Below are 15,682 nucleotides of genomic sequence, written 5' to 3' on the forward strand. Positions count from 1 at the left end.
GCACGACTCCGGTGCCTCTGTCCAACGTGCTGAAAGCATAACACAGCCAGGGTAACTATGATGGGCCAGGGAAAATATCTATATACTTTTGTTTGAGTGCCCACTTTAAAATGCTTTTTATTTATTTATTTATTTATTTATTTATTTATTTATTTATTTATTTGTTTTAACTCTGCTGCTTCCTCGCGTCTTGTCACGTGTAATTTTCTCCCCCTTGCCAAACCAGTCCGGTTAATATTTGATCACATGTTGGTCGGACATTTCCTTCCCAGCACCTATATCACAAACGCCGGTTCACTTCAGTCTCTATTCGCCTCTCGAGGCTTCACTCTCACGCCAATTTCCAAGTGGCAACGCGGACAGTGATCCCCCCCCCTAATGTCATGCAACTGTAACATATAACTGGCACATGTTGCGTTTTATTTAAACACGGGCAGCGCACTCAAAAAGAACACAGATGCATAAAACATAAAGCCCTCAGTGCCAACACACACAGCCCTCCAACAGCCTATAGCCTACATCACATCCACACATAGTGCGCAGACACAATGTAATATCTCCTTACCTCTCTCACTGTACCGGCATAGCAGAGAAATGCCACACAATCTTTCTTTCTTTCTTTCTTTCTTTTTCTTTTTTCTCTCCACACAAGCTTTGTCAACATCAGCCTCATCAGACATGGGTCTCGATACTGAGTTTTCCTCAAGTAGCCACTGAGTCCAACCCTTCCAGCGAAACGCGTTGCCAGACTAAACAGCAAGCACGACTATTTTACTGCTAATCATCCCTTCTATGCTGTGTGTTTTTCTCATTCAACTTACCATTTTCCCCTACGCTGTCCTGGAGATAGAAGTGTCTTAATATCCACTCACTCCAACAGATGCTGGTAGGTAATGTGTCTTGTTTGAAGTCATCATATGAGAACTTCTGCTGTGCTCAGTAGATCGCCCACCACTTCGCTGACTTATGAATCTAATAACCCTTTGCAATATCGGCGTGCTTAAAACTCTCTTAGGCAACACCTTGGTGGCTCTACAGTAAAGACAAATATCAACAAGCCCGGGTTGTCAGGAAAAGCTTGTACAGATATACGTAACACCCTCGCCCGGACAACGCCATTAGGGGTCTTACGTGATTGAAATAAGCGACGGCAATCCAAGTTTACAGGGATACTAGTTCCTGACTGATCGCTCGTTGACTGCCTCAAATCTTTAAATCCGCATCAGGCAACAACGACAGACACATAAAACTTCTGAGACACATCCATATTCACGTGTTTGTGTTATAGGCTGTCAACTCCCTCTTTGGCCAAGGGCCATAGGCCTATTACGCACACGCACCACTGGTGATTTAGATTTTTCTGATGCTACAGACGATGCACAGCCTGATCGGTTTTTACAAAACAAAATATCACATTAATAGCGCCCCTGTGCCTGCTTGTGCAAGTTCTTGAGGAACTTGTTGCTGCTCAAAAAGAATCCCCCCCCCCTCTTCCACCACCACCCCTCCACTCTTTTGCTGGACCACACACACTCTTATACATTGGCTACTTACATTGTCAGTTTCTGTGGAAGCGCCGCGTTTTCTCGGACAGATAGAGCAGAAATAACAAATAATAATAAAAAAAGTTAATCCACGTCCACCAGTAGCGTAATTACACTGAGAGGTGCGAGTAGTAGCTTTAAAAACAGGGACGACACTTTTCGAGCAGGAATATGTGGAAGTTCAAAGGCGAAATCTGTTTTCAGTAAAATTCCATCAGTTGCACTGCCAACACTCAGCCATCTGATTGTTATGCAGTGACGAAGCGCTGCGCTTGCAAGTGAAGCCCCAAATGTACTAAGTAACATGAGTAATAGGTGATATTTGCCTGACTCTTTGCCAGCATCCCAAAAACTTTCTAGAGTGTTTGTAAGTGAAGTGTCATTCTCGTGGTATAAATTCCTCTTTTGTCATACTTTATGGAAATCACGCTGCATGGATGGCGCGTTATAGAAACCTGTGGGCGTGCGTCTGAAAAAGAGACAATAGCACCAATCTGACGGATCACTGGACTTCTCACACAAAACAAAAACACTGCTCATCAAAGTGTTTTAGGAGAGTCGAATGGCATTTAGACCTGCTGCTTTAGCGCACTGCTCGTCTTCCACCTGTACGTGTGAATCGTGGGTTTTAAAAGGGGGATGGGGGTGGGGGGGGACAATCCCTTTGTCATCATTCACGCACTGACAGATACACTGATAATCTGCAGTCTTACACTATAGAGCAAAATAAGATCCAGGCTTCTTGGTATCAGTGGAACTTGTCAATATTGTACCACCAAACTTCTGACACATTCAAAAGTCTTTTCTTGGCGAATACAGTTGATTCTAATTTGGTCTGACTACGCATGTACTCTGTCATCTTGCTGCTTGAGGCAGTTTGGCCAAAGGGAAAGAAAAAAAAAAATATTTCTTTGTAGTTTGACATTTCTGTCTCAAAGACACAAGATGGCATAATCAGATAAATTAATATTATTTGTTATTATAACCACTTGCCAAGATAGATGTACTTTTTCATGCACAGGCAACAAGTGCTGGACTTGAAAGTCACATGTAGCTTGTTGAACTCACTCCTTTCTAAATGTAGGCTCTCACTACTCAGTACAGGCCACTAATAAAAGGGAGTGACGTAAAGAGAGAGGTAACACATATCAGCTGGGAGTGGACAACATGCTGGGGATGAACAATTCCCTTCATTTTCACATGATTAAATGATTAGGATGTATGTGTCCCATCACCTCTCAGGCTCCTCATCCTACTATCAATCCTTTTTGCTTCCTGACGTGGTAACTTGACTTGCTCCTACTTGTGATGTTGTTAACACTTCCTCTGCTCCCACAGCTTTTCGCAGACTCTGTTACTGACTCATGCTCGTCCCTTTTCCACTATCCATGCCCTCCCCCGCACTCTTCATCACAATATCTTATGGCTGAGTCCGAGGTCACAGATCAATCACTTCATCCCCTGGGCTGCATATGACTGCATGGCTTTTTGCTCTATGGACTGCCAAGATACTTCACCTCTTTTGAGCTTACTCTTGGAACTTTTAAGGGTTTGAGTGGACTATATTTTGGCAAAGGGAGTGTTATTAAAATGTGTAGCCAACGGGCTTCAGTGTGGGGAAAAAATATGGAGATGCATGTGCACCATTACATATCTCTGTGGTCTGTAAAGAAAGCATGAGGTCGGTGTAGGTATCGATATTCATTAGGTAGAGTAAACCGAAAAGAAGACGTACAATGCAAAGATACTAGCAGGTTACAGCTTCACTGGTTGGCTCATTAGCACTTGTTGTTATCACTTGGTAGTTCGTAAAAATGTCTTTAAAGATGTGGTGTTGTGTGATTTAATCCAACCCAACCTGAGAAGCTGCCCACAACCTGCCTATAGAAGCCTGAATATGAATCCCGACTCCACCTCATTAGATGACACCTGTACAAAATGAATCACCAAAAAAAGTATTGTTAAGCCATTTCACCGCTGCAGTCCTGATACTTTCCTGTTTACATCTGCTAATCACATTTGGGTCTGTCTGGTCTCTGGAATCATTACTAAAATGTGGAGTGCCAGCCTAAAATTTTGAGTCTATCAGCACTTTCCTCCCCCTCGCTGTAATGATAACTATTAAGCGAGGATGGATCCAGTCCGGGCTGTGTGTATCATTACTCTGTCTTAATCTTTGTTCCATAAATATTGATAACAAGAGCCCCACGTCATGTGTTACTAGTACCTGCTGTTAAAAATAGAAGGCCCTCGGATGGCAGGTTATCTCTTACTGTCAGATCTCAGTGTATCTCCACCCGCCCCCCCCCTTTGTATCTACAGGAAGCCGAGCTCAAACAAGGAGCAGACAGAAATTAATAAATACTCTGATTACACACAAGTAAACCGAACTACTACACCCCATGTCATGTCTATTTACCCTAAAACAAAGTGTTCTTTGTAAAAAGTAACTTGGCACCTACATGAGGTCATTCATTCATTTATATAAAACAGAATTTTTCTTAAAAGCCCTTCAAAATGAAGAAGTCAAAATAGCCTAATCCAGTCACCCTGTTGACAATGTGCTTCATGCTGTACATCTGTCATTCTGTCGTGCAGCTTCATAATATTTCTGTAGAGTGTGGAATTAATTATCAGGCCTGGTTGGTGACTCAGAGCTCAGGTCTTCAGAAAGTAATGCAGCCCGTAAATAATCGCTCTACTGCCACCATATTTCACACCGATGGCGAGCGCTGCATTTGTGCTAATTTTGCTGTTCTATGTATAGTGTGATGGACAGTGTTAGGATGGATGATATTTGGGTTGCCCCAGTGGCTTAGCAGGCTGAAATTGAACTGAATGTGCTGCTGTGATATTGAGGATTTCTATCTGGCTTTGCTGCATACAGTATCATCTGTTTTCCCACGGCCATCCTTTACCAGTTAAACACCAGGTGACTATGTAAACTCTGCCTTTAGTGCCCGAGGGGAGAAATCTAGAGCTCTGGGTGTGACATATAAGTGCATTGATCTTCTAACTCTGACTAACCTCTGTCTGCTCAACAGCCTGGAGTGGAGGATGCTGCCTGTCTGCCATTAGCTTTATGGCTGCTTGGGTGAGACGAGTAATCTGGGCTTGCCACTGGACTGAGAGGCTGCCAAACTACAATGAGCAACATCAAGGGTAAACACAAATTTGAATTTAAATGATCTAGAAAAAGTTTAATTTCTTAGACAACAAGAAAAGTGAACACATAATTATAAACTCGATAGAATATCGCCCCAGGATGGCGACTTGTCCATGACTGAAATGAATGCAATGTATTTTAATTCTGCGGTGTGGTGTACTGAGATGAGATTGTGTGCGAGTGTTGTGTTAGCTTGAATGTGTGTGGAGTGGTGCGAATTTGAATAGATGTATTTGCATCTTGTTGCTTAGCCAAAGGCATTGTTGGTTCCCAGTGGTAGTGACCTGAAATTTTGCATGCATGGCAACTCTGCAAATGGTATCCCCTTTATGATCAGCCAAATATTGCAGTAGAGTGATGAGACACTGACCTTCAATGCAGCACATATATGTAACACACATTGCCAGAGATGATCGCATTTCATGATTGTCTCTCCTTCCCAGTTTGTCTGTTGAACTCTGCGAGGAAAAGCGAAAAATTAAAATATGTCTAAGTCTGTTTGGATTTGTGGGGCGAAGGTTCAGATTGATTTGGTGGTTTTGGACATTAATATTCAGTCCTATTTGCATGTCAGTCTGCCTTCAAGGTAGACACAGTGGAATGTAGCAAAAAAAAAAAAAAAAAAAGACTGAAACGACATTAATATACCAAGTATGTGGTTATTTTTATAGCTTGCAGATGTACAAAAGTCACTTCACAGCAATACTATGTGCATACTCAGGAGGTAGGTGGTAGATTGCATGTTCAGATATTCACAATTCAGTCCGACACCGGCCAGGTGGACTGAAGCAGCACAGGCTTGTTGACCTTGTAATGAATTTCTCAACTTGTGACACGGGGCCTATAGCTTCCTTTAATTTCCATAAGAAAACAAAGGCTTTAATGTTTTTGTAAAGTTTTTTAGAATATTTAGTCAGAGTATAGGTTTACTGAATAACCATGAACCTTTGTAAATACCATGCTGTAAAATCCAGTATAAGCCAACTTCAAATATTAAGTCAGTCAAGGTCAGTAACCCCACAAAACTCATGTCAGCATTACTCAGGCTTTAAAACAAAATGGCTTTTTCAATGTTTTTATATAAAAGCCCTATTTTCTGACCCCCATACTAAAATGCCTATGTGATGAATATAATCTTTATCTGCTTAAGCACTTGTGGGCGCCCAGGAATGAAGGGGTCAAGAGTTTTAGCTGTTTTACCGGTCAACTGATATAAAAGAAAGCAGCAGCAGCCTGCAGTGGAGGTGGAGGCTCGTGACTTGGAAGCTGGCAGTTCAAATCCCTGGACTGGCTGACGAAAGCTGTGTAGGTAAGTAACGCTGTGCTCTGCATCAACTGTCAAAGTGCTGTTCCACAGTCTCTGAAGTCCCTGCTGTTCAGTAACAACAGTGTAAGACTGTGGCAGCTTTCACATGTGACTGTGTTAACTTTCTCTTCACCGTGTCTGGTTAAATCACTGAATTTAATCAAGTGTATGCTTGGTGTTACACTCAAAGCTGCTCACCCATCATGCTGTTAAACTGAATATGTCAACTTTGACACTGGACACAGTATTGCTGTGTCGTAGTTGTCATTATCAAAGTGATTCTGAAAGTAAAACGCCATATCATTTGAAGTTCAAAGTTCATCCTTGACCTTGGAAACAACGGTTGAAGAAACAATCTCAAGATTAGGTTCATTTAACAGCTCTTCTATTCAGAAAAAAAAGGGAAAACTGCTACACAGTAAAAAATTTGTGAAAATAAGTTGAGACCCTAACACTTTGAATTTACAAGCTTTTACTCACTGTTTTTGTGCAGACTGAGCCTCAACATATAGCAGCAGGTGGGTGTTTGTCACCTTTTTCTTTCCCCCTCTTTCCACTCTGTGGCTGTAGCTTCACATTTACTGCACAGAAAGAAGAGCGGTATCAGTCTTATCTAACTCTCTGCAAGAAAGCAAAGAAGCGCATCCTAAAATGTCGAACTGTTCCTTTATAGTTCTCAACATCTATGATTTCCTTATAACTAGACCAACTCCAACTTTAAAAGTGACTGAAAACCTACTTGACAACTATTGCCATCATATTTTTTGACTCTAAAATGTTTCAAACATCTTCACCATAAACAATATAGCTTGATCAGGTGATGTTTTTTTTTTATATATCTGAACTGCATGCCTGTCTACCCCCCTCTGCACAATAAAGCCAAAGAAGATTAGCCATTACAGTTGACAGACAGACACTAGGCACAAAGTTTAAAATGAAGGTCTTAAAGGGAATAAAAGCTTTGCAGTAAACGGTGAGGGAATTGTTAAAGATAATACAAAGGAGTGGGATTTCTCGTGCATTTGTCTGTGAGGGATATCCCAGCCAAAGTTTCTCTATACATCAAAGGACCTCGGCAAATAAAAGCACACTTGTCAGGGGCGAACAAACTGCCTCCTTTGTGCTTTCTACCAGCCAAATTCAGGCACACAAAGCCTTTGGATGTACAACGCTGCAAAGAAGATATACTATTCAGATGACATGCTTTGCTCTCTGGTGGTTTGCTGTGTGCCTTTGTCTGCCCTGACCAGAACAGATATATAATATCACTGGATCAAAATCCTTTCAGTCCCTTTTACTCCCTGTTAAAGACTCTCATTACACTCCCTCCCCCATACACTCCACTATTCTTTCTTTTCTTAAACAAAGTAAACTTGATGCAGCCAGATAACACTTGCTGCCCTCAGGCCTAATGCCCAAATATAAGACTCAGGTTGATTCAGTTTTTTTTTTTTTTTTTTTTTGAACCGAAAAGCCTTGTACACACTGTGGTCAGACAGGCTGGCCACATTTCACTATTGTCTTGGGAGATCTTAGTACATTTTGTTTTTTAATCTGTTTAAACATCTGTCACCTGCATCTTTTATATTTCTTTAAAATAAAACAACATCACTTCTAAGCTTTTTTTTTTTTTTTTTTTTTTTTACATGCCAAAAAAAAAAAAAAAAAAACAAAACAAGAAGAAGGTATTCTTACCACCTGCACATACTCTGACACGAATCAAAGTCACACACATTCATACTCATCCAGGTTCACGCACAAATCTGTTGCTCGCTTTCTTGCTTCCCATTTGAATATAAACAAAAAGAAAAATTGAACAGACATCAAAATGAATATGTGATGGAGTGGAGGTTTTCCTCTGTGATATTTGTAAATATTTAAATGGTTGATAATTTTTGTGTAAACTTCTATACAATACATGAAATCTAAAAATAAATGCCCATGGCAATTTTCCATAGCACAAATTGATGCATTTAGCAGACAAAACATTCAAAACCCCAAGTTATTCAGTTTAATGTCACTGGAAATAACCAAAAGCAGCAAATTCTTACATTTAAAAGAGCTGCAACATCAAAATGTATTGTTTTGTTTATTATTACCTATATGGCAGTGGTTCGCAACATGTTGTCTGAGACCCCTCAAAATAACTCCCTCGCACAATAAATCACTGGAAGTAGATGATGTTTCATTTTAAAAGGTTATAAGGAAAACATCTGGAAATCAGTACCAGTACAAATCAGCTATTTACTAAGAAAGTTTGTGATTTGTAAGTCTGACATTTGTGGTAGTTACTGAGCATGAGAAGAAAAAAAAAATGCAAAACAGTGTTCACACTTTAGTTTTACTGTACATGCAATAAAAGCATTATGAATAAAATATATTTGCAACTGCCAGTGTCATTACCAGTATTAAAACTTTTTAGCAAATATTTGCAAAGTTCTCCCTGGCACATTTACCCAAGAGGGAGCACCTGATTATTGATTAGCTAGAAATATTAGCCCAGTATGATCACAAAAGCAAGACATTTTTTAAGATAAGGGCATGGCTGGGAAATCATAGTCTGATTTGAATCGATTTTAACAACATTATGTGCTATTCTTTTTTTTTTTTTTACTTAAAAATTTAAGAAAAAACATCATGGCACACCTGAGCTCACTCAAAGGCGCAGTGGCAAAAACCCCTGCTTCACTGTGCCTTAGGAGATTTCAGTGTGTTGAATAAAGCAAGTCTCAGAGTGAACGCAATGACTCATCACCAGGGTCATTTGCCTTTCATTGCAAATGAGTGTGGGTGTCTGACTAACTTGCAGTTATAAGTTGGATATTGTTTTTTAATCATTGGAGAGAGAGAAGAGAGAACGCGTGATAGAGAGAGATACGCAGTGTTTGTGTTCATGTCTACAGCACATATAAAGAGCATGAGAGCAAGACTGTGTATCTGTGCGTGTCTGTGTGTACACTGTGTGTGTCAGGGAGACACTGAGGGCCACATTTTGAATCTTTGAGATGCATTGTGTGCCCGGAGCCACGCGTGTTATTTATCAAACAGGCGCTTCAGCCTGGAAGTGTAGCTTCCTGTCATCTGACAGAGAAGTCCTCTGTGTGTCAGCGGTGAAGTATGCCGATCTCCAACATGCACTTCGGGGAGAAATGCACAAAAAAAAAAAAAAAAAAAATGGGAGGAGATATGATAACTGCGGCTGGTTGCACATTCTGCATGATTTCTTAAAGTTCACACACTTTGTGAAGGCTGGTTTTAAGTGGAAAAATTTTTCATCTTGACAAAGTGGGTGCACATTTTTGCAGGTTTATAAAATTAAAGTCTAAGGTAGGCAGGAGAAAATTTAATTAGGCTCTATGTGCATAAATCCAGCCCACATAAAGGTACTATAATATCCATGGAAACACTTGATTTGAAAGGATGTGCAGAAGGCTGGCATTGCACTATCAGGAAAACCGACATTATCATTAATTAAACTTCAGAATTGTTTATGATTGTTGTTATTAAGCATAATTTAATAACAATCACCCCACCCAAAGGTGTTGTCAAATTTTGAAAAGAAGCTGTCAAATGCTTGGAGCTTTCAGCAGTGTTATTACATTGACAATTTAATATCACTTCATTATACCTTCATAAAAGCTTTAAATTCTCCGCCATATGTAAAAATGATTCACAGAATTCACAATGCTCACAGTTCACCTTGATCCATATAATGTTATGCCTGACGTGTTTATTGCAGGTTATCCAAGCTGCTGACAACTTGTCCAGGCAGATATCTTAGATGTTTCAAATGTGCACTGGAAATGCTGCATCCATTTTGATAAATATATTTTTAAAACCTGTACTTTGTGGGACTGACACTGTCACAGAGTGCAACACTAAGTCAGCGGGGAGCAGTGAAAAACATTCATACTGTATCATACAGACGTGTAAGTAATGTAAATGTCAGCCTTTATTTGTGGATTGAACAGAAAGGCGAAAGGCTAAAAGGCAAAAGTGTTATGTGAAATGAGAGCTATCAGAGCTAACAGATCATTTCTACTTACAAAGTTATGGTAGATAAATGCCGCCACACTTGAAGAGACCATGAGAAAACGGATGTACAGTAACGGTCAAGCACCCAACGGCCCGAGAAAACCCAACAGCCTCAGCGCTGTGGTCTCACTTTCTATCAGTATTTTTATGCCAGTGTTTTCAAATTAATATCACAATAACTTATTGATCCTAGAAGGTTCTACACACAATCTAGAAAAGCTGCGCACTCTCACAAGTGTTAGTGAGACTGCACTCCAAAACAAGTGGCTGTAGTAATCATCTCGCAAGAAAAGGATGAAATTGCTTCAGACACTGCCGACTTGGCGTCAGAGGATGGGCCATATAACCATGAATGTCCCTGAAAATTACCATTGGGGTGATTCTAAGCACTTCAACTCAATTCAGTTTTATTTGTATAGTGCCAATTCAAAAGTTTGGACGGCCGTCTGCCTCGACTGGTTGAGTTGAGGAGAAAGAAAAGAACAGTGAAAAAACAGTTTCCCTAATTATTACTACATACTTATTTTAACCAAAACCATGATCTTTCCCTAAAACTAAGTTGCTTTTGTGCCTAAACCTAATGAAAATGTATCTATAACATTATTACAGTGCATCAGTCATGTATTTAAATATTCAATAGGGGTGTCAGATCGAATGGACAAATGATGGTTTTTGTCACTTTAATATTTTTGCTCTCTCTGATTGATTAGACATCTGATCAGGTTAAAGTTTAGTGGAGCTATGTGAGAAACAGCAGTGAAAGGGAGATTTTATTTCAGTGGCCCATCATTGGAGTACTGGATGGGTGTAAGACTAAAATTCTTCCATACATGCAGCATTTTCATAAGAAACATCCACCTTCATATCCAGTTGAATGAACCGCGAACGTTGAGCTGAAGCTAAAGACCATGTTTTGCAGAAATAAGAAATAGAGGATTAAAGAAAACTCTGACATTAATAATGAGGGAGAATACTAATGGAGCTCTCACCAGCGTTTTAACTGTAGTACCTAAGAGTGTATCTACACTTAGGAATTATAAAAGTGTTAAATTGTACTAACTGGCACAACAACCCTGACAGGAGGGCGATGCACATCTGAATCAGGCAGTCTGTACACACCCACACTGTCCTGAGAGGAGGTCTAATCAGGCAGAACAAGTGAAAGCTCCTCGGTGGGTGTAACTTAGATGTGTAGTGCCTCTAACTTTACTTGAAACTGAGCAGGCCTGAATTAAAAGTTGTTTCAGCTGTAGAAAGGCTGCCAGGATGGAGAGAAGGTCCAAGTTTCTGTGTTGAGGTTCCATTTTTCCTATTGTACACAAGTTTTTTTTGCTTTTCATTGTAAATTACTGATTCATTTTTACCACTTTGACCTTCTACAAGTCTTAATCATCCATGGACATATGCCATTTGTAGCAAAACTGATATATTTTTGTTTCACTGCAGTACAAGCCAAAAAATGTTCGACAATACTGTGCTACTCATATTATTTGACCCTGAAAATGTGCAGGCTGAGTATTATCCATAACATAAACACTGGGGTCGTCCCCAGGCTCTGCCCACTGCTCCTAAACATTTAGCGTAGGAGGAAAGCAAAGGAAAAAAAAAATAAACATGTTTTAAATGAATGTAGTCATTGCTCTCATAAATGCATCACCTAAGTCACATCATTATTATTATGTGAACGATTTGCTCATTAGTGGCAAACCTATGTGCATATAAATACAAACAGCACGCACAAGAATGACAGAACATCCTGAATTTGCAAACCGAACGAGGAACAAGGGAGGGTTTACAGAGAACCTGACGTGAACAGGTATGAAGGGCTGCTGGGAAACAAAGATGATTTGAATATCCACATATTCCCTAACCATCCTGAAGAGGTGGAGTCATCCAGTCACTCAGTGCGCAGTGTTTCCAAGAAGTTGCGGTAAAGGGTAATGAGCACACACTCATGCACTGTACAATACCAGCAGGTTTGGGACTTAACCCTGTCTCCATGGTAATAACTGCAATGATGACAAAATTGGCTTTTTTCAACAAACAAAATGACTAAAAAAAAAAAAAAAATCTGGAGCCTTAACTGATGCCTCATTGTTGTGTGTTTTAGTGATACAGTCATTACAAATGTAACACAGAAGGGACACATTAGCACAGGAGGAATATTTACAGACAGAATCAAACAGGATTGGTTTGTCAGAGTCTGTATTTGCAGCCTGTGGCTTCAGGCTTTAAGTCAGCGAAGTACTTCAGTAGACTGTGCAAATTGTGAAATGTTTATTTGCAAGGCTAGCTGCACTATACAGCTGATTCTCCTGAGGATGATTCATCCACACGCTACACAGAGAACATTTGAGGTGGGCTTTAGATAAGCCCCCGGAGGAGGGTGTAGAGGGGCAAAGAACACTGCTGAGCCATCACAACTGCACTGATTTTCTGTCACATTGTTTCACAACAGGAGACGTTACCTGGTAAAGGAAACTGTAAATCTCCCCCATCCCCCAACTATTACCACCACACAGCATCCTGTCAACAGTCAGCTGTGTATTGATAAAGGCAGCCAGGTATTTGCTGCCACAATGTTTCCTCGCAAAAATTTGTTTGCTCGGAGATTATAACATGGAACAATTACAGGGGAGGGATGAATACGACAAACACATAACCAAAAGCCAAATATATGTTATCAGATAAATGTTGGTTGTAGCTACCATGCAAAAATAATCCATTGTTTGGTAACATTTGAATGAGAGTAACATACATTGTGAGCCATCTGCTTTTTTTTTTTAATGTGACAGACAGTACGTGTATTTCTTGCTGGAGGATTGATGCTTGTTAGTTACCTCAGGTTGACAGGGTCACACAACCAACTTCTCTCTTGCCTTTATCTTTCGTTCACAGACACAAATTGACACTTTTAAAAGCGGCATGTTTATGCAAAAGACAACCGGTGCTTATACAGAAGCTGCTCCTTTTGTGAGAAAAAGACTACTCGCATTGACGATTAACCTGCTCACTCAATGAGTCTGAAAAGTCATAAAATATTAAACACCCATCACAGTCACTCTAGACTCAAGCGAAAAGCCCAAGACGTCCACTTCAAACGTGTAGTCTTGTTCAAACGTTTGATTGGAGCAGCTAGAATCAGGTTTTTTTTTAGCTATATAAACAACTAAATGGTCAGATTACTAAAAATGCTGTTAATCATTTAAACACTAGTTTAAATCTCTATAAAGGTGTGAGCTAGCAAGGCTTACCTCGTCCAGAATCTCTATGTATGGCAGCCTTTTGACTTTAAATATCTCCTCAAATGTGCTCCAATTTAGTGATTTTAACTTATAGCTATTTGTCTATTCACAAAGCGGGATTTACTGGACACAAATGTACGTGGTGTCAACAACAATCTTCATGGCCCTGCTTTACATGCCAAATCCAGGGTGCATCCCAGGAATTTCCATAACGCCCATTTAAATATTTGCATTAAGCATCACGGGACAGGGCAATGAGCAAAAGCAGCTCTTTTCTGCCTTTTTCATGATGCTATAAAATAAAATAAAATAAAATAAAATACAAGTTTAATTTTCTTCTACTGAACACTAATCAGTCACTGATGTTCCCTTTAAACACTTTCTCTCGTCTCCCTTTAATTTATTGAGCAATTCAGAGATGTAAAAGAAAAAAAAAAAACAAAAAACAATTTCAGCATGCTCACAACAACATAAGACACACATTCACCATTTATACCTTTACAAATGACACACATCTAATTCTTAGGGTAACAGAGGTAAAACAAAAGCCAGCAGGCAATATTATTAGTGGTAAAAGGGCAAACAGTAAAGGTGGTTAGCTCCCCAAGAGTTACTCCACTGTGACATATTGCTTTAAGATATCAGGGTCATCTAATTAGACAAGGGATGAAAAGTTCACAGCTATGACGCGCTGCCTTGTGGGAGTCAGAAACACTGCAGAAGGTATCCACGCTTATATTTAAATGAGTGAGCTCATGTCCCCTTCCTGTCATGCACAACTAAAAAAGCTCTTTTGAAACACCGCAGCCACAAAAAACAACAACAAAAAAAAACAAAACAACAACCCAAAAAAATACTCATACTATACTCAGGTTTCATTTAGGCCAACACTCTCAATTACAATGAAAACATCAAATCTCAGCTCAACTCTGGATGAGGTTCAGTAAAGCTTATATTGTCAAGAATCAGAAAAACATACATTAAAACAATGAAATCAAAGTTCCCATGCATGTGCTCCTGACTTGGTGATGAAAATAAGACAGCTACATGTAGTAACATGAGAGCAAACAATTAAAAGTGCTTTCTCTTGAGGGTGAAATGCCATTAAAGTCACTGTGATCTTTGTTTAACAATACAGAAATAGAGTTAACAACTTTGTGACGCATTTGCACAGGTGTGTTTTTTTTTTTTTTTTTTTTACTAACAAATCACAACACATAGCATGTAATGTCTCTCAGGGAGGCAAGATAAAACAATGGGTCCGACATGATCTGAGATTCTACCTGCAGTTGCTAAGCAACACCCACCTCCAACCTCTCAGTCTGTCCCATTGGTCAGCTGGAAAAACGCACAAGGCGCCCCATTGGCTACGAGGAAGTTAATAAACTTTAGCCAAGACCTGCCTCCCTGTGTGCGCACACACACTCTCTCACACAATGAAGAGATTCTTGTGAATGAGAGCATAAGAGGGTGTCAGTGCTTGCGCAGTACAGTGCTGATATATATGCACTGAGCTCCTGAGCTAAAAATAAAGATCACACTGAATGCTGTGCCACTGAAAGTTGCAAGACTGAATTCAAAGTGACAAGTCTAGTTCTCTCCAGACATAGGATGAGGTCCCAGCTTCATCATAAATCCAGGACATTTGCTTTTAGTATCAAATCCTAATAAAACCTTGTTCCTATGGTAATTCTTCACCTTTGATCAGGCTAAAAGTGCAACGTAGAAAAGCCTAAAATATCTTTGAAATACAATTCAAAACTGTTATTTAGTGGTTTCCAACCTTTGTTGTCAAACAAAGCACACAGCCCTATTAGATGAGCTCAAGTACCCGTTCACTGAGAAAACACAAGTGCTTTTAATTGGATGCTTTCTAACAGGGTTTACTACATGCTGCTTCAATATACTCTCAAACCATTTCTCTTTGCTTTAGTCCTTGTTACCATGTACCAGTAGTTTACAGCTACCTATTGTAACTGTTTAACTGCTACTTTTAACTATTTCAGTAAAGTAAAAATAGTTTAGAATTTGATATTTCTCTTCACTCTTCGTCACAGTGTGTGGTTATATGAACTGATTCGAATACAACTGAGATGTATGTACCAGCCTGTTGTAGCAGCAGCTTACTTACTACACCAATTTGTAATCCTTGTTGTGACATAATTTCTCCCCTTTAATATATTGATGTTAAGGGGGAGAAATATCTTTCTATGTACCCTCTGCAAACACAAAAGTACCCCTGGCTGACAATCACTAGCTAGTGGTCCATCCAAATGTTCATCACATTTCATGAAAACACACAATTAAAAAAAAAAAACTTTACTCCTACCTTTACTTCCAGGTTAATGGCACCAATTTCCCAGGTGGATACAATAAAAACACTGTA

The sequence above is a fragment of the Mastacembelus armatus genome, chromosome 3 (genome assembly GCF_900324485.2).
Source record: "Mastacembelus armatus chromosome 3, fMasArm1.2, whole genome shotgun sequence".
Classification (NCBI taxonomy): Eukaryota; Metazoa; Chordata; class Actinopteri; order Synbranchiformes; family Mastacembelidae; genus Mastacembelus; species Mastacembelus armatus.